Genomic DNA, 21,093 nt, shown 5'->3' on the forward strand with positions numbered 1-21,093 from the left:
TGCCCTGGCTCCAGCTTCCACTAGGCCTGAGCTCCAGTTAGTTTCAGTTTCAGTTTCTATCCCCTGTTAAAGCGTGAAGAGGAGTCCCAGCCAATCAGGATCAGATGGTTTAATTTCCTCCTTCATGCCTCTCAAAGCAGGCTGCAAGCTTCACTCAGGGTCCCAGCCATTTTGTTGTCTGGCAGGCAGACAACAGCATGCTGGAGTAAACAGCGCTCTTGCTGATTGCATGTGTGAGGGATGGCCCTTGTTCTGTGGGATGATCCACGGACCCTAACCTATAGTTCTTTCTTTGGGGTTGATGCCTTTGGGTTTCTCCCTATCCACATGGCGTGCTCATTGGTGTACTAGTGAGTTCTCACTTGAGTGGTCATGTTGGTGAGATTTTATTCTGTTATTTCCAGGGTAGACAATATCACAGCAAACTACCTGTTCCATGAGCCTAAGGGGTGGGAGTTTTTCCTAGATGTAGCCATTGAGACTGGGCTTCACAACTCCACATGTTGATTGGTTAGGGTTTTCTGTAGTGGTCCCCCTGCATTGCAAAGAGAAATTTCCTTGATGAAAAGTGAAGACTACACTTGCCTATGGGTATAAGTACAGATGTCTATAGATTTTTATGAGTTGTGCTGCTTTAATAATTTTCTGGTTGTTGATTCTCTTTCAATAATAATGATTTTCCTAGCTCTGATTGATTAGATAGGTTTTCAGTACCAGGCATGGTATCCCTCTTGTTGAACTTGTCTTAAGTGCAATTAGAGAACTACTGGTTACTACCAAGATATATGTGCCACTATTGCACCTATAGGATTGCTGTACCATGCAGGTCACTGATATTGTTCACAGTTGTTATAGCTATATACATCTATTGACCTCTTTCCTCCCTTGGAAGCTTGCATGTGATATCATTACAGATGGTCGTCAAGGAGGAGGTTTTGAACTCAATTTCAGCGCAGGGGCCTCTAGGAGAGCATGGAGTCCTTACCAATAGGAACTTACCTTCTAACTCTGGGAAGCACCTAAGGGCAATAGCAGCACCATGTAACTTGGGAATCTCTTGGACAGCTATGATCAATAACTCAACAGCAGGCCTCTCATGCCTCGATTGGGGCTTTCTTTAGAGGGACTTTAGCTATCAGAGGGAGCACTGTCAGCCCAAATGGTAAGTTTTCATTTAAAATGTACATGTATATATTTATAGACCCAATTGTGTGAATTATAGATATTTTATGTAGAAAGTTAATAGTATGTTTCCTTGTGAGTTTTTCAGATAGACTTATTTGTTTTCTTACCCTTCTTTATCCTTCTTCTGTATTTATCTCCCTCCCCCTCCCTAATAGAGCCTCCTCTCTTTTTCTACAAGTCAGCTCACTTGCACCATGCTATTTTTCTCTCTATTGATCCTTACCTCCCAAATGCACAGTGATCCTTTCTCACTTTCCTTGTTTCTGTGGTTATTCCAGTTATGTACTTAAATCTGTATATTTGTATCTAGGAACCTTAGATTGAAGAGACCATGAGACATTTGTCCTTCTGGGTCTGAGTTATCTCACTAAATATAATCATTTCTAGTTTCATCCATTGTATACAGATTTTGTTATATACTCTTTCTTTAGGGCTGAGTAGTATCCCATAATTTTATAAAAATAATATTTTCATATAATATATATTCTGATCATGGTTTCCCCTTTCTTATCTCCTCTCAGATCCTCCCTACCTCAACACCATCAAACTCCATGCCTCATTTCTCTCTCTTCAGAAAACAAAAAGATGAATTAAAAAAAAAACAAAGCAAGCAGAAACAAAACAAAAAAGAAAAATCATAGAAAATGTAGACATACACACCATTAAAAAACAGAAAATTGGAAACCATAATAGACAAGCAAAAGACAAGTAGAGGTAAAGAAAAAAATCTCAAAGCATTGTGAGACAAACATTTCAAAACAAGCCATTCAGTTTGTTTTGTGTCTGCCATCTATTGCTGGTCATGAGGTATACCCTTATGTTGAAGAATATTTTCAGGTGTGTGACTTTATGCTGCATTTGTTTAACTCTGTGAAGCTGTGTTACTGTGCCTGTCTAAAACACCTGATGGTCCTAATAAAGAGATGAATGGCCAATAGTGAGGCAGGTGCAAGGATAGGCAGGGCTAGCAAGCAGAGAATAAAAATAGAAGGAGAATTGAGAAAACTCAGAATGAAGATAAAGAGGAGTCAGAAAACAAGGAGAGGAGGACATTACGGGCCAGCCACCCAGACACACAAGCACCCAACCAGTTACAGAGGAAGAAGGAAAATAAGCCATACAGAAGTAAGAAAGATAAAGGTCCATAGGCAAATAATAGTAGGGATAATTTAAGATAAGAAAACCTAGTTAGAAACAAGCCAAGCTATGGACAGGCATTCATAACTAAGAATAAGCCTTTGTGTGTGATTTATTTGTGAGCTGAGTGACAGACCCCCCAAAAACCAAAAGAGTAAATGTCACACAATACCCTTAATTATGATTTATCTTCCCTGTGAGACTTCATTGGAGAAAATGAGTTTCCTTTGTGAGTGGTTATCAATAAGAGATAGCTTATGGGCTAGGAATGTGTCTACTTCCCCTCTCAGCACTGGGACCCTATACTGGCTAAATTTATGTCAACCTGACACGAGCTAAAGTCATCTGAGAGGAGGGAACCTCAATTAAGAAAATACCTCCATAAGATCTGGTTGTGGGCTGGCCTGTAAGACATTTTCTTAATTAGTGATTGATGGGGGAGGTTTCAACCCATTGTGGGGGTACCATCGTGAGGCTGATGATCCTCAGTTCTATAAGAAAGCAGACTGAGAAAGTCATGAGTAGCAATGTAGTCTTCCTCCACGGCTTCTGCATCATTTCCTGCTTCTGGGTTCTGCCCTCTTTGGGTTCCTGTTTAGACTTCCTTTGATAATGATAGGTGCTATAGAAGTATACGACAAATAAAGCCTTTATCTCTTAGTTATTTTTAGTGATGGTGTTTCATTGCAACAGTGGAAATCCAAGTTAAGACAGGCCACATACAAATTTCCAGTCTCTGTGAATTCATATAGTTGCCAGTCCTCTTATGTCTGAAAGGTACTGTTTCCTTGTTGTCTTCCATCCCTACTGACTCTTTTCAGTCTCTGTGCTTCCTCTTTGACAGAGTTCCCTGAGTCCCAAGAGGAGGGAGCTGATGAAGACAGCCCACTTAGGACTGAATGTCTCAAGGTCTCTCACTTTGCATATTGTCCTGTTGTAATCTCTGTATTAGTTCCTATATCCTGCAGAACAAAATTCGGCTGATGACGGAGCAAAGGAGTAATCCGTAGATATAGCAGAATGGTGTTAGGAGTCATTTCATTGCTAGGTTAGTTTAATAGAACAGTAGAGTTTGTTTTTTTCCTAAGTCCATGGCCTATGTGGTCAGTCACACGAGCAGTCTCAGACATAGGTTCCATATTATCTTTTGGGCCTTAAATCCAATCATATCCTTCTATCTGTTGTTGAAGGACATGCGGTTGTTCTGACTTCCTGGCTATTGTGAATATAGCAGCAATGAACATGACTGAGCTTGTATCTGGAATAGGATGTCAAGTCCTTTGGACATATGCCAAGGATTGGTATAGCTGGTGAAGTAGAATTGTGTAAAAAAGACCAGTTATTAGACAGTGGTTTATTGATGTATGTAGTGACTGACTGAGAGCGCTGCTTGTGCAGTTTGTTTGCTAATCATGACTTCACTTGAGTCCTGAAACAGGATGACCTGGAGAAATAGCTGAAACATTGTGTTGTTTCCCTTAAAAACCTACTGACTGCCCTGTATGCTTCTGTCTTCTGGTAGACTTATTTCTAGCTTTTGGAGGCTTCTCCACACTGATTTCCAGAGTGGCTGCACCAGTTTTCAACCCTACCAGCAGTGGGTGTATTTCTTACGTCTTATTCTTGTTTTTAACAAGTCTTTTCCAAGCAACTTTTGAAAAGTGAGCAAAATAAGCTATTCGAAAATGGCTGTTGTAATGGCACACTCAGTATTGCCTCCCTTTCAGATGAGAATGTAGAGGACCTGGCTTTGCTGCCGTTTGCCGTGCACTCCCAGTGCTAATGTGTAAACACTCCACTCTGTTGTTTGCCTCTTCATAAATATTCTGACTTATTACTAGAAGGCCTGTATCAAGTTCTTTAGTATTAGAATTGTGAAATAAGGGCATAATGAAACATATTTTTCTGTTTAATTTGGTTTCCTTTTTGGCTTGTTTGTTTCTCCTTCATGACTCTGCTGTTTTTTTTAAATCCGAAGACTTCTTTCCTGTACATGTTTTGTGGCATTCCTGTCGATCAGATCTGTCTATGTTCAAAGAATATTCCTTTTGGTAGAACCTTTGTCCTTGTTGTATGATCCTTCCTTCGTGTACACATTCAGCACCCATACTTTCACTGGTAAGCTCCTTCTCTTGCCCTTCAAAGTCTTTCTGGAGGAGATTGCTTCTGATTTGCAAAGTCACTATCTTCTTAAAGCAGGCACTGCCTTAGTAACCTGCCTCTGAAAACGCAATAGTCTGTGTGAAAATGTGCCCTGGTCCCTTAAAATGTCACATTCCCTAGAGAATGTTTCCATTGAGTATAACAAAATCACTGGAACACTAACATTTAATATGTGAGATTTTTAAAGTACTTCCCTGTGTAAACTGACGACGTGAACACTCCATCATATGGCTTAAGGAAGGTTTTTAGTGTAGATAAGAGAAAGAACAGCCTGAAGCATCTGGAAAAATCCAGAGAAGAGAAAAAAATGAAGGCAATTGAACATGGCCAGCAGACTGGTCTTGGCCAGGACTATCTGTGGGGGAGGGGAGAATAGCAGAGGATAGAGAATAGGAAAAACAGTAAGAGAAAGAGGGGCAGAGCAAAGTGAGAAAAGGAAATGGAGAAAAAGAGGCCATATTCAGAATAGTAGGATTAAAGAGTACCTGAGGGTGAGAGGAAGCTGGAGGGAGTGTAGGGTAGGGGAGGAGGTGTGAGGGCTAGGATACTAGCACGGACTTTGAAATGTGTAACAGGTACTTGTGATACTGAGGGAACCTGGAGGCCAGCGTGGGTTTTGATATGTTGATAGACCCCACAGGAAGTCATTTGTCCCTTCTGCTGGATTTATATCCAGCAGAGATGGAGATGGTAGATGAAACCAAGTTTCACAAATTCTCAGTATTACAAGATGTATCTAACTGCCAGAAATCCTCCTATAGTCCAAGTTGAGTTCAATTTTGGAGTTTGGGGAATTGGGGTTTCCTCTGGACCTGACATTCTCTCTAATTACAAAATTATTACAAGTTTTTTTAAAAAAATAAAATAGTATGTGTTCAGCTGTTCTATATTAGTAACATGTTTCCAGTAAGGTAGAGCAGCTAGCACGCCACAATTAATAAATGTGTAAAGAGATGCTGGTAAAATCTGCACTAGAAAATAGGGCAGTAGGTGACCTGTAATTCATGCAAAAGAGAGCAAACTGAAAGCCCCAAGAAAGGGGAAGTGTGAACAAGCTAAGATAGCCTCATTCATAATAGGTGTGAAGGGTGGCAATGGGTGACTCTTCATTTAATCTCAGGTTCATGTTTATAGAAGTTCATTGCATAGTGGTACATGAAAAATGAAGCCATTGTAGACCACCAAGTCCAGGAACAAGTTTGTCACACTAGCTGTGTAGCCCGTAAGTGAGGTCGGTTGGTTTGATGCATTCCAGGTTATCTCTGTGCCTAACTTTCAAAGATTGATGTTCTAAAAGAACTATCATGACACTGAACCATTCTTTAGACTCTTTTCTGGCTCCTTTAAAGTTGGTCTTTTTTTTACTAAGTAACAATTGCAGAGAACATCTCCCACTGAGTCAAATGAGGTAGTACATTCTTCTCTTTTACCTAAGCACAGACCTCCCTTTGAGAACACCAAGCATGTTTTCCAAAGCAATTCCTTCTGATCTTGACACTATTCCTGTAGGAACCAGCCTCAATAAGCTTAATAGAAACAGATCACTCAAAGGAAGTTCTTAATTTCCTACCGTTATCATCTGCCAGGGTAGGACTCAGCCATGATAAGTTTAATGGAGGCCTGAATCTCAATAGATTACCCTGAACCAATACCTGGTTGTAGGAAGAAACATAGACTGAACTTACCTCAGCACCACGCAAGAATACACCATCCAAAGGAAATTCCTAATGTTCCAACCATTGTAGATAAGATCACCTGCCAGCACACACTCACCAGGACACCAATCAGCCAATCAGGGGTTCTGAACCTTAGAAATCCCTCACTCTCACTTTTATTACTATAAAAACCCAACTCTAACTGAGCTTGGGCTCTCTGATTATTCCAATAATCAGACATACGTAGAGACTGAGTTTGTAAACTTGTATAAAATAAAGGCTCTTTACTTTTACATATGGGACTTGTTTTCCTTGCTGGTTTTGGGGGGTTTTGTGATCTGGGTATAACAATTCCAACTTTATTTGGAAGATAGCTTGAAAAGGTTCTTACATGAGATTTTGTTTAGAATTTTGTGTATTAAGTTTGAGGGCACTTTTTCTTTTTATTATGTTTTTATTTATTAATTGCATGTGCGGGTATATATGTGGAAACCATAGAACAATTGAGGAAGTCCATTCTCTCCTTTCACTCTGTGGACTTCTAGGGATCCAGCTAGGGTCATTGAGGATGGCAGCCATCAAGCATGGCAATAAGAGCCTTTAACTGCTGAGCCATCTTGCTGACTCCATTTTATTCCTATAGACTCATCAACACTGGGTGACACATTCATCTCAGAAGATACCAAGTGGAGAGATATCTATTAAACTATCTCACTAAAGTAAAACTACAAATTAATGTTTGCTTCTAAATTTCCTTCTATAAAAACCAACCAAACAAAAACCCTTCTTTCCAGTCTTCCTTTGTCTGTCTTGTTCTCTATTACTTTGAAATGGTGTTTTTCTATGTCCAGCAATCCCAGATTGTCCTCATGAGGCAGGAGAAGAGGAAATATGAAAGCCTGTACCAGTGAAAAGTCTCCCAGCCCTTCCTACCTAGATTTCATTCAACTGAAGGAACATGTTCAGAAAAATTCACATTATATGAACCTGGGAAAAGTGAGTCCTACATTAATGACCCATAACAGATCTGTACCAATCTTGACTCATTACTCTGAGACCCCCACTTTACCCTCTTGGATCCTGTCCTCCAGCCTCAAAGGCACCTGCAACACTCATCATCTAAGACCAGGGCAAGGAAGTGTTTCTCTGTGGGAACCGACTTGAGAAACAAGGTCTAGGCAGATGGACTCACACTGAGGACCTCATGGATTCCAGACTTGGAGATTTTTGGCTTGCGAGCCTGCAGCACACCGGAATTGTGTATTTCTCCTCAGGGTGTTCCTTCAATTACAAAAAAATGTCTCTGGTGGATTAGTACTGAAAGACTAATTCACCAGAATAAAACTATCTATAATAGTAGCCTCTATTTTTATTATTCCAATGGCTGAAATTGCTATTTTAGAGAAAATGCTATTTAGACTAAATTGGCTTTCTAGTTCCCACTAGTGACCAAAAATTAGACTATTAAAATAATGGAGTAAAATAAGCCCAGGTTAAACATTAGGACAATAATACAAAATTCAGAAATAATGGTTTCATTATGTTCAGAATTTTAAAGTAACCCATTGTGAAGTAACAGGGGTGGGAGATTAGCTTTTTGTATATCAGGAAATGAACAGAAATGCTCAGAGCAGGCATTAGAAAAAAATTGTTGAGTCAAAAAAGCGTATTATATTGTGGCAATCAATAATGCCTTTAAAAACGGGGTTATATAGGAATTTTACATAGCTCATTATTTACATTTAATAAATACACAACGCTCTGTCTTGCAGAGACTGATTGACTGGTTAGAAGTGTGGTGCCCTAGTTGCAAGGTCCAGAGACTACTTACCATATTCTGGGCTAGTTCTAGCCCTCCAGAACACCCTTTTCCTGCCCAACTCTGTGTTGGAACCAACATATAGTGACTAATAGATTTTTAAAAATGTTTATAATCTCTTAACTCAGCAGACCACTAGCTTCTACTAATCCAAAAGCTAGAAACGTGATCTTGGACCTATGTAAAGCTTCCCCCATCTTGCTTGTGTCTACCACTCTACTTGTACACTGGTATATTTTAAATTTGCCTTAACTTATGACTTTTTTCCTATAGTTTCTGTTTTATTTTTGTTTTTCTTTTTTGAAAAGAAAACAAATTATCTTTTTTTCATTTTACATACCAATCCCAGTTCCTTCTCCCATTCCCTTCACCTTCCCCCTCACCACTCCCAATCCATTCCTCAGAGAGGATAAGGCATATTACTTTGTGTAAAATCCAATGCTCTCCCTACCATATCTAGGCTGAGCAAAGTATCCATCCAAAGAGAATAGGTTCCCTAAAAGCCAGTAAGCAGCAGGGATAAGTCCTGGTGCCACTGCCAGTGGCCTCACAGTCTGCCCGAGCCATACAACTGTCACCCACATTCAGAGGGACTAGTTTGAACCTATACTTGTTCCTTCCCTGTCCAACTGAAGTTGGTGAACTCAGGTAATCTTTATTCTATAAAACTATACAACTTCATAAAACTGCTTCCACATCAAAACATGGAATTTGGGTAACCTACATCTGTGTTTCTGGGCCATGATCACTCATGGGTCCAGAAGAAACTGCTTCATAGTCTCTTTAAGATGGGAACTGTGGTTTTGTGTTGACAGAATTAATGTCAAAAGTAAAAGAATGGCCAAGTAAACTAAAGTGTTAATGAGTCTAATTTGTTCCTGGGCACAAAGTATTTATCTTCACCAGTCTGCAAGCAATGGGATTTTCCTGTGGAGATGCAACTTTGTACTCTAACAGAAACTTGTCCATGACAGAAATAGTAAGTGCTAGGTCCAAAACTCCAAAAGTCGGTACCAATAACTAGGTCTCATCTCAGGCTGACACAGAGTTAAAAGCCTACACTCAGCATTCCTCAGGCACCTGTGAAATGGGTTTCTGTCTTCCAAGAACTATATCCCTTATCTCTTCCTACCTCACACAAATGGGGCATCTGCTTACATATAAAGCCCCACACTAACCTCCAGGATCCTTTTAGTGGTACCTGCAACATACATCAAAGCCCCTCCACACTAGTATCCAGGCTCTTCTCATCTCCCCCCTATGCTAACTTCAGGCTGTTCAGCTTATAGCTTCTTCCCCCACCTTTCAGCTACCTCTTTAAAATTGACAAGGCTTTTCCCAATTTTGCTCCTCTATAAGTCCTCAAGAGGTAACCATGACAGTTTTTGACTCCTCAAATCCTCTGGATGTTCTCTCTCTACAAGTCAACAGATAGCCATGCAGCAGTTCCATATTTCCCATAAACCTTTTGTTTCCATGTGTGCATGGAGAGATCTGGTTCTGTGATTTCACTGCACCCTCACTTATGGTACTGAAGGTCTTTATTTCTCAATACCAGCAAAATCCACACCACACAAATGACTGCTTTGGATCTATACAGAGAGAACAGCCACTTCTTTAATCAGCGGAGACCTAACACACATGAGGCTTTAAGCAATAACATGGGGCTGGGAAATTAATGTGTCTGAATTAAAGAAATCAATGTGCTAATTGTCCATCCTGAATTACAGCATTGAATGACTATCTCATATTGTCTTCTTTATTAGAAATGTATGTACATAATTTAAGTATTTAGAAGACCTAGGGGTATTTAATATATCATTTAATACACAATTTAAAATGTCCTGAAGTAGCAGCATACTCAGTAAAATGAAGTTACTCTACAATGTCTGATATCAATCTCTTAGAGACTGCACTGCATGCTATTGAGTGATTTTTCTTTACAAGAATGCTAACTGATGGTCATTTTTGGATTATTTTCTAAATTTCTAATAATAAGAAGTAGTTTTTTTAAAGTATAGTTGAGTTGGGGGCAAAGTAGAAATTACTATTCATATAGGGAAGAAAGACAAAACCTTAACAAGAGATAAATGATGAAAACATGGTTGCTTGAATCTTCCAAATTTTAATGTACATCTGCACCACTGGGCTCCTCTAAAGAGACACCATAAGACATATGTAGCAAAGGTCTCCAGGAATTCCTGGATAGAAATTAGCCACCTGTGCTCTGGACATGTAATGTGCAACAAATGTCTACACTGCACAGGACAAGCAGAACTAGTATCTCAGGTTTAAATATGTGATGTCTGACTACAGTGAGCATCTCAGGTTTGAATTGCACCGCTGCCTCATTCTCCTCCTCTCCCTGCTCTTTACTTTGAGATACACAGGCATGCACAGAGAATATTGTTTACCCTTATTACCAACTAGAAAGTAAAAACCTTTGGCCTGAAATGAGAAAAAGAAGGCAATTTCCCCTGTAAATGTGCCCTATTCTCCTGCTTACTGATTAAAAACAGAAAACCACATTGCCTATGTCTGCATACATGCCTAAGAGCCACTCCCTTCAAGCCTGTGGGGGTCATTTTCTTTCAAACTAGCACACCTACCTAGAACCTTCATCGCTACTGACTTGTTTTCATGGTAGTGGAAGGTAATTTGCATGTTACCAAAGGAGAAAGGTAAACGCCAACCCAGATACAAACTTTGATCTATAATGGTGACCTGCCTTCAAGATGCACTGGTGCACTAGTGTGGCACAAAGTTTGAAGGACTAACAAACCAGTATCTGATTGGTTTTAAGGCTCACTATAGAATGCACAGCCAACACTGCTTGGCTGACCAAGAGCCTGAAACTAGATAAGCAAGGGACTTGGAAGAAAACTAAATAATACTGTTCTGCTAAACAAATGTAGCAGCAAACAATGCCTAATGCCAATCTGCTGTACTCATAGATCAGTATCTTGTTCAGCCATCATCAGGGATGTGTCCTTCTTTAGTATACCAAAACAGGGACACACAACTGGACAAGGAGCAGAGACTAAGAGATCTTGGAATGTAAATGGGATATCTCATTCATTTCCCTCCCCTTATAGGTCAGAGAACCCTGCGGAAGATGAGGCAGAAAAAATGTAAGCACCATAGGGATGGAGAACACCAAGCGAACAGCGAAAGCCTTCTAAACACATCAGGACTGATGCACGTATAAGCTCATGGAGTCCGTGGCAGCCTGCACAGAGCCTGCATGGATCTGCACCAGATGAGGTCCCAGCCCTGAGAGTGGAAATGAACACAACCCACATCCCTAACTCAGAAACTGTCTTCAATCAATAACCACTCACAAATTAAAAATTAGCTTTCTCCAATGTCTACCTGGGTTTTGTAGTGTCTCACTATACAAACCAGGCCCCAAACCTCATAGGGCCAACACAGAACAAACTCAATGGTATCTTTGTGACCTTCTTGTCTCATAATGCTTTATTTAGGCAACTTTTTTCTTTCTTATTGTTATGTTAGATGCCTATTTTGTTTTTCTGTTTGTTTTGTTTTTAGTTTTTTGTTTTTTCTATTGAGAGCAAAGAAGGATGTGGAGTTTGCAATTGTTAATCTTCTGGGTGTACACAGGTACAAATTGATACTCTTCAAGGCTGGAGAGAACGGTCGCGCATGGTGCCCTCTAGTGTTACAGTTGATGTCCAAGCATGGGATATTAAGACCCGAGTCCAAGAGGTAACATCTCTTATTTGGTAGAAAACGAGGTTGCAGCTTTTAGTAACTTTTGGTGTTGTGGCTTGCCTTCATGTCTAGATGTTGAGATTCCTGGTTTCCTGTAGCAACCAGGAACTCTTGAGACACTTGACCTGAAGATTTGACCATACTCTACCCCTTCATTCAGGCTTACATTCATTCTGTCTCCTCTTCCATGATGTCCTTGCAGAGGGTGACAGTGCTGTCTCACTCATGGCTAAGTATTCAACAACCACTTACTCTCAGCACTTTGACAAGTTAGGAATCTCCTCAGGTATCACTGACCACTGCAATAGGAAGCTTCTCTGAACAAAGCTGGCACCAGCCCTAATCTATGAGCATAAAGCTAGTTATTTAGAAGGCAACTTGACAGACCTATCATGTCCATTTTGCAAATCAGCAGCAATGGCTTCCACAGTATGGCCTGTGACCTCTTAGCTATGGGATTTTGACCAGGTTTTTAGCACCAGACATGAAGTCTCTCCTTTGGATCAGCCTTGCTTCCAATTAGAAAGTGGTTTATTTTACTTTAAGGTTTGTCACTATTGCCCAGGGGCACATCATAATTGACTGGTTACCAGTGTAGTATGCAGGGACCACAGCTGAGTAAGACTGTTGATGACAGCTACCCTATATAGCACTTTCTGGCAATATGAGTACAAATCAGAAAGGAGGAAAATTCCAGTTCAGTTCCAGTTTGACCCCTCCATGTCCTACAACAGGAGTACATGCTAACCTCAGCAATGGAGTTTTACTATGTAGTTCTGCTGGGCAACCAACACCAGGGTCAATGTCTATAATATTTGTAGTACTTCAGAAACCTCATTTCATAAATGTATCAGTAGTATACCTGATTCTTGATTTTTGTTTCTGCTTGCTTTATTATTTTCCTTTTAAGTACTATCAGCATAGTATATATCCAATAATTAAAATCTCATACTGTATTTCTTATTATCTATTCCACCCTTGAGTTCTTCCTTAGAATTATTCTTTTAAGCTTGGCTCATTCCTAATACACAACCATTAATATGTTTATTTATAGCTCAAGGAATGCCATACCAAAATTTAAATGTTAAGGACAGCTGTACTACAAGACCAAAATGCCCTGATATACTAACAGCAACATAAGAGGGAACCTGTGACATTATTATTAAAATAGCAAGTTATGCCTAAATATTAAACTTATATGACTTCTCTTCCTCCTTTTCTAGCTAAGAGCCTCCAATATTCTTGGTATCTCACAAAAATTCCATTTATAGTAAGAGATAAGTCTTAAGCCCCCTGTTTAACTTTTATGATCCATGGTTATAATCCTATCTAAGGCATCTCTTGAGCCACCTGATGGAGGAAATGATGATCTGTCTATGTGTTACTCTCATTGGTTAATAAAGAAACTGCCTTGGACCATTTGATAGGCCAGCCCTTAGGTGGGTGGAGTAGACAGAACAGAATGCTTGGCAGAAAGGAAGTGAGTTAGATGTGATGGAGCCAGCTGCCAGGTCAGATATGCTGAATCTTTCCTGATAAGACACCGTGCTACACAGATTATTAGAAATGGGTTAAGCAAGATATGAGAGTTAGCCAAGAAGAGGCTAGATATAATGGGCCAGGCAGTGTTTAAAAAATAATACAGTTTCTGTGTTATTATTTGGGGGCATAAGCTAGCTAGACGGCTGGGAGCCAGGTGGCAGGAATGCAGCCCACAGCTCCTTCTACAAATGGTGCCCAGACGGGGATAACTGAATCCACAGAAAGCCTGAGAAAGCTTGGGAAAGAATAGAGTAAAGCATGTTTTCTTGGTAGCAGCAATTTCTTGGGTCTGCTCTGCTTGCTAGAGGCAAGCAAGTGCTCTCATCTAAGAGAGGCTTCCTAACTCAGCTTTAGCTGCAAAACCCTGCAGCTCTTTTAAGAGGTCCTGCCATGAAACAATTAAATGATGTTGATGAAAAGCTGAACGCATGCTTTTCAGTTTTTAGCCATAGCAGGAAAAAAGCTGTGTCATTGTAAAATGCTAGCTTTCTGGGCCATCCTGCCAGGACAAACTCTGACTCTTTTAAGCAGGCAGTCCTGACTATGGAGCTTTTGAGTGTTGTTTAACACTGTTGCAGCTTGCTTGCCGGCAAGGACCTTGAAACACCGTGGAGCGTGGCAATAAAAATGGCTACAGCTGGTATCTCTGCCATGAGGCTGGAAAGCCAAGGAATGGGCTGGATCTACCAGCCAAAGCCACAGCTTTAGTCCTACCGATATTGCTTGGTAAATTAAGGACTCATGTGGTCACAAAAAGAGAGATATACAGTAAAAGAAAAATTTGAAGTCAAAGAAAACCTCTAAATGGTTTACAGTGTGTTAAAAATATATGTAGGCTAAAGGTTAAAGTTCTTAAATTAAAAAAAAGAAAGAAAGAAAGAAAAGAAAGAAAGAAAGAAAGAAAGAAAGAAAGAAAGAAAGAAAGAAGTTGGGTATGGTAGTACACACCTTTAATCCCAACATTTGGGAGACAGAAGTAGATTGACCTCTGTGACTTTAAGGTGTGGTATCACACACCTTTAATCCCAATGCCTGGGAGGCAGAGACAGACAGATCTCTGTGAGTTCAAGGTGTGGTAGCATACACCCTTAATCCCAGCACTGGGGAGGCAGCCGGATCTCTGAGAGTTCAAGAACAGCCTGGTCTACAGAGTTATTCCAAGACAAAGATATACAGAGAACCTGTCTCAAAAATTAAAAGTAAAAGTAAACAAAATAGAGGTTAAAATAAAGCCGCACAAAGATGGAAAATACACAGAGAATCTTGATATTGTATGCTATTATGCTATCTTTGAATTGTTTGAATGCTGAGGAAAGAGCAACAGCTGCTAAAAGATATTTGTTTATAAATGCTGCTGAACTAATCCAAGATAGATATTTTGAAAATACCTTGACTTTAAAATTCGGATCAAAGGACATGATGCTTTGGAAAGGAGTTTCTTCTTTTGTTTTCACAGAGGATGAGACCCTATGGATTGTTTCTATCCCAATATGGTATGATAGACCATGCCCTCCTGAATGGTTGCTGTAAACACCTTCAAAAAATTACTTCACTCAACTGCTGACTGAGATGAATCTAGCACACAGGTTATACCATGAAAGACCTGATTAACAGCGCCCACATTCAGCAGGAAGCAGCTTGGAGAGAAAAAACTGCGCTCATATTCCCAAATATTGTTTATAAATGTTCTTTTACATTTAAAGGGGGATATGATATAGATATGAATAATTTGCATTGGTATGGATTTTAAGGTCAATTTTGTTATATGTATATATATATATATCTGATATTGATTATGGTATTGTGATTGTGTAGTTCATTTTAAAATGCAATATATAATTAGGAAATATAGGTTCTTAATGGATAATCATTGATAATAGTCAAGCTTGTAGTCATGTTAGTTAGATTTTCTAGATATATAGAGATATATTTCACTTAGACAGTCTTCATATCTTTTAAAGACTACAGACTATGGCATTTTAAATGTTTTAATAACTTAGGACTTTTCATGACAATGAGACATGTCTGCTCCTGGCAGCACCAATCTACTTCAAGAGGAAGATGGGCATCAAAGAGGCTCCTTATGGAGTTGGTTAGCCATTTGGGCAAGAAACTCCTCTTGCCTGAACTGTTGCATAAACTGGCCACAAAGAACCCCCAGAGAGAGGACTACTGAACTTGCCTAAAGGTGAGATGGTCTTTCAGGGTTCCTGATTCATGAAAGAGTCTGCGAGACATTTTGCAGGACACAGCAGATAGTGACTGAACTGCCTTTGAAATTTCCTGCTTCATGAAAACGTCTCTGGATACTATGGGCCTGAAGGCTGAAGATGGATGCCCCAGTTCTACAAAAGAACTGTGGGTGACTATCCAGGCAGCAAGATATCTCTGTCACTTCTAGAGTTTTGGAAGTTTCTTACTTCTTGTTTACTTAGGTAATATTATATTCTTTGGGAGTCTTTGATGGAGTTGAAGAATAGATAGATAGTTATAGTTTGCCTTTGTTGCGGTAAAAGATAAAGTAGATATAAATATTGTAATTGTAATTCTTGCTTGATAACTGTTTTGTTCTATGTAATTTTGCTAGGTTAAAATTAAAGCCTTTCTTTTTTGTTTAAACAGAAAAGAGGGAAATGATGTGGGAGTGACTTCTTTCTATCTGTTGCTTTCATTGGTTAATTAATAAAGAAAATTGTTTGGCCTGATAGGGCAGAATTTAGATAGGTGGAGTAGACCAAACAGAATGCTGGGAAGAAGGGAAGTGAGCCAGACGCCATGCCCCTCTTCTCCAGGGCAGACGCGATGGAGCTAGCCACCAGGTCAGACATGCTGAATCTTTCCCGGTGCTACACAGATTATTAGAAATGGGTTAATCAAGATGTGAGAGTTAGCCAGTAAGAGGCTAGAGCTAATGGGCCAAGCAGTGTTTAAATGAATACAATTTGTGTGTTGTTATTTTGGGGCATAAGCTAGCCAGGCGGCTGGAAGCTGGATGGCAGGAACGCAGCCCACCACTCCTTCTACAAATGGCACTTAACATGGGGCTCGAACCCATGACCCTGGGATTAAAAGTCCCATGCTCTTCTGACTGAGCTAGCTGGGCGGCCGGGAGCTGGGTGGCAGGAACACAGCCTGATGCTCCTTCTACAGCCATCCTATAATTTCACTTATTAAAAAGGGGGAAAGATATGGGGTGAAGTCCTTCAGAGATACTTTGAACAAGATAATCCCCAAAGCCCATAAATAACCTCTGTTAAGACACCATGCTCTCGAGGATATCCTGTTCTTTCCCTGAGAGCTCTCGTTCTATTACCACCCATGCTTAAATCCATGTTAAACTTTATTTTTAATAAGCACCAAATCTGCTTCATATTGACTTGTTCTGAAATTCCTTTTCCTGGTCAAGTGAAGAAGCAGCTTTACCTGAGTGGAGGGACATAAAGGCTAAGGGAGCTCCTGCAGCTGCTGGCAGCTGTTCTCGGCTGTGTCTCCTGCTGGACCGCCACCGACAGACAACTACATTCCCATTAGGCATTTGGTTATGACCATGATATATGCACAAATGAGAGTGCTTGTCAGCTTTAATCCATCAAATGGTTAAAGTCTATCAGATGCCTGTGGCAATTAACAGATAAAGATTAAAGGCTGTTTGGGCTCATTTTGAAGCTTCCAGCCTATGAAGAATTGCCTCCCCTTGACCTTGGAGCAAGGCAACCCATTATGATGGGAATATATTACAGAACAAATTACTTACCTCATGCCAAGAAATAAACTACAGAGTAAGAAGGGGCTGAACGCTCACTATTTCTTCTAAGTCATGCTCTCAGTGGCCTAAGAACTTCCCCTAGCTCCCACCTCTGAAAGGTTCTAATATCTCCCAACAGTGACAACCTGATGAAGTCTTTAACACACGACCAAAGTTTTGGGGGCATATTTGAAGTTTAAATCGCAGCAAATATGTAGCAATGTTTACATGACTATGCTCTTTGATGCTTTCTGTTTTTAGATACTTGATTTTTTTAAATGGCTAATGCTCACCCAAAACTTCCTAACTCATTAGCAGATTATAACCCCTAGCTCTAAATTCCTTGATACAGATTACTGTTGCCTCTATCAGAAGGTCTTCAGAAGAATGCACTCAGACAGTATCTCTTGAACACCAACTTGAGCACCAGCATAAAAGCTAGAGAGTGGGAAAAAAAAAACACTCTGCTTCTTTAATTATAATGAAGAGAAATGATAATTCTAAAAAAAAAAAAAAAACAAGCTGTAATTTGTCCCCTTTGAACTTCACGGTCAAGTTCATGTTGATCATGAAATAATGAAGAGGTGGAGCAAATCTGATTATCACATATAGAAGTGGGACCTTCCAAGATGGGTACAATTCCATAAAGCCATCAGGATGAAGCCTCCATGACTAGAGATAGCTTGAAGGAGAGAAAGAGATCACAGAATACACACAGAGATGCAGACACATATGCATGCATGCAGAACTCACACATATACAAACATTCCCTGGCCCTTGTAATATCCTACCCTACCTCATCTGGAGAATTTATGAGGAAGAATGCCATTTCCAAATGTAGATATCCAGGATGGCGAGTTAAATAAAGCACTTTTTGCTATAAAACACCACTCGGTCACAGGCATTTAATTATAGCAATGAACAGTGGAAAGGTATACCAGCATAGAGTTCCATAAAGACCACACTTACTTTGAAGACATTTTTTTTATCCCTTGTTAGGGTTTAAATGTGAAAAATTCTCCAGAGACTTGTGTTTCTGGTCATGTGGTCTGAAGTTGCTGACACTATTCTAGGAGATTGTGGGAACTTTGGAATTTGGGCCTAACTGGTAAACAAAGCCTCCTAGACTATGCCTAGAAAGCTGAAGTACAGGCTCCAGACACTCTACTTCATCACATGCACAGATGTGAACCAGCTGCTCTGTATATTCCAACTCTAGCACCAATCACCATCCTCCCCTGATGTGATAGACTGAAACTGTGGATCCAACCAAGCCTTTTGGCCCTTAATTTGCTGATTTGTCCCAGTAATCTGAACATTAACTGATATACCTACTAAATTTTGGTCATCTAAATGCCAGTCATCGACAAGTCAAAGAGACAGATATGCTACATATTAAGTTTTTCACCAACCCCAAGCATAAGGATGTGAACAATAGATACTAACAGCAAAAGACCTAATTACTACAGTAACCACCCTGAGGTACAGTATTGAAGGAGAAGTATGCAGCCACATTGACTTGTCAAGAAAAAGCACCTAGGAAATTTAACAGAACAAAATAAATCAAAATAGTAGAAATTGGTGGTAAAAAGCAATCAACTTTAATAAGTGGTCCTTTATTCTTTCTAGAGAAGGGCGAAAGTTGCATTGATAGCTTCACCTAGAGATGGTGAATTCCTTCTGCTGAGCTTCACAGAGCTATTGCTCTGAGTTCTGCTTCAGTTTCCATGACAGCTACCTGCTTCTCACCTTGTCTTCAAAAGACACTAGCTCCTTCATGAATGACACAAAATAAGTCATCCTATAACACCAATTACTTGAAGTGAATTGGGTCTTTGTTCCTCACAACTAAATAATGTCTATACAAAACACAGGAAAAGTAGGTGCAATTTCATATGCCATCACAGAAATGAACAGGGATCCCACAAAAGCTTCATGATTATAATGGAAAATGCTCATTAATCCCTTTGAACACAGAATCTATGCTAATCTGTTTAGTGGACTGATTAGATTAAACAGACCTGTTTCTGACTTTGTGGGATTTAAACACTGAGGGTGGAATGCAAACCAGAGGAGCAAATGATCACAAGGTCATAAAATTACCCAGATGTGGTATTTCATCAATACTAAAAATGTAAATTTAATTTGAATTTGTAATGTGTTCATCATTTCAACCAGATTCTTGGAACATCTTGCAAACCTATTACAGTTTGTAATTGTACTATAATATAAATTTAACTAGAGTTTTATTTTACTTCATTAAATACTTTTTTAAAACAGTGGCCATTGTTAGCTTCCAAGGCTTTGTTATTTTACCGTTAAGAAAATCTCAGACACTACTCATGTTTCTTATTTAGAACCTACTGGGGAAGTCACTGCTTGAATCAGGATCATATTGATACTTCCACACCAGAGAAGAAAATGTGGGCTGTCAGCTGAAACCTTGCCAATAGGCCACGAGCCTCGTAGTAAAATATAAAATAATGGTAATAGGTTAATTCTAGATGTAAGAGCTAGCTAGCAATATGCTTAAGTGATTGGCCAAACAATGATTTAATTAATATTGTTTCTGAGTGATTATTTTGGTCCTGGGCAGCTGGGAACGAACAAGCTGCCTCCTACTACATAGCTCCATAAAAAGAACTCTGGGCTCTTCTGATTGAGGAAGTCACCTGCATCAGAGATGTTGTGCCTCTTGTTTAGGACATCTAATATAATGAGAGCCTAATAGGTCATTAGTTGAATGTAGTCTCATGAGTGATACCAGAAAGACCAGATTAAGAACCCCTCATCTGGAATTTAAAATGGTTGAAAGATATTTAAGGAAATGCTCAACTTCCTTAGCCATCAGAGAAATGCAAATCAAAACAACTCTGAGATTTCATCTTACACCTGTAAGATCAAAAACACTGATGACAACTCATGTTGGAGAGGTTGTAGTGTAAGGGGGACACTCTTCCATTGCTGGTGAAAGTGCAAACTGGTACAGCCCCTTTGGATATCAGTATGGCAATTTCTCAGAAAATCAAGAAACAACCTTTCTCAAGACCCAGAAATAACACATTTGGGTATGTACTCAAAAGATGGTCAATCGTATCACAAGGACTATGTTCATAGCAGCATTGTTTGTTATAGCCATAACATGGAAACAACCTAAATACCCCTCAACCAAAGAAAGGAAGAGGAAAATGTGGTACATTTACACAATGGAATACTACATAGCAGAAAGAATAACGATATCTTGAAATTTGTAGGCAAATGGATGGATCTAGAAAACATCATATTGAGTGAGGTAACTCAGACCCAGAAAGACAAATATCATATGTATGCACTCATACGTGGCTTTTAGGTATAAAGCAAAGAAAAACTAACTTAGAATTCACAATCTCAGAGGACCTAGACAACAGTAAGGACCCTAAGAGAGACATACATGGATCTAATTTACATGGGAAGTAGAAAAAAAAAAACAAGATCTCCTGAGTAAATTGGGAGCATGGGGACCATGGGAGAGGATAGAAGGGGAGGGGAGAGGAAGGAAGGGGAGTAGAGAAAAATATATAGCTCAATAAAAACAATTAAAAAACAAAATATAAGACCTGAAAAAAAGAATAAATTATCTAAGAAATGGTTTAAAGAAGAAAAGAAAGAGAAATTATATCTGAGGTTCATCCATGTTATAGAATATAACAATAATTTGTTCTTTTATACAACTGAATATATTCCAAATATCATATATTCACTAAATGGATATATAACATTTTCTTTACCCATTTCTCAGTTGTTGGATATTCTTTTTTTTTTCAACTTTTAGGCTATTGTGAATAAAACTACATTTGTGTATAGATTGAAGTTTTAAAAATTCAAAGAAAAAAGAACCCCTCATCTGAGCCAAGATGAAAGTTCTTCATGGGAGCAATGGTTTCTTTTATCACTCTACCTTTGAGGGGCTTATTCCACAGAACATATGCTTGATAAAATAGAACATTTAAGCATCTCTATCTCTCCCACCTGTGGAATGAGGATAATGTACCTAGTACATGGTAAGCTCTCTGTGCATAGCTGGCTATTCTCATCGCTCTTATTCCCTCGGCTCTAAAGTGCACAGTATTGCC

The 21,093-nt window shown here is 39.4% G+C and overlaps 1 protein-coding gene and 1 non-coding gene across 2 annotated transcripts in view; both read right to left on the reverse strand.

The window, feature by feature from the left end:
* Positions 1–21,093, reverse strand: part of Qrfpr (pyroglutamylated RFamide peptide receptor) — a 58,639-nt gene that overhangs the window by 27,171 nt on the left and 10,375 nt on the right. The gene's annotated exons all lie outside the window — the stretch shown is intronic.
* Positions 16,267–16,339, reverse strand: Trnak-uuu (transfer RNA lysine (anticodon UUU)). Its single transcript has one exon. It is a non-coding gene; the product is annotated as a tRNA-Lys (tRNA).

This window comes from Chionomys nivalis, chromosome 1 (genome assembly GCF_950005125.1).
Source record: "Chionomys nivalis chromosome 1, mChiNiv1.1, whole genome shotgun sequence".
NCBI lineage: Eukaryota > Metazoa > Chordata > Mammalia > Rodentia > Cricetidae > Chionomys > Chionomys nivalis.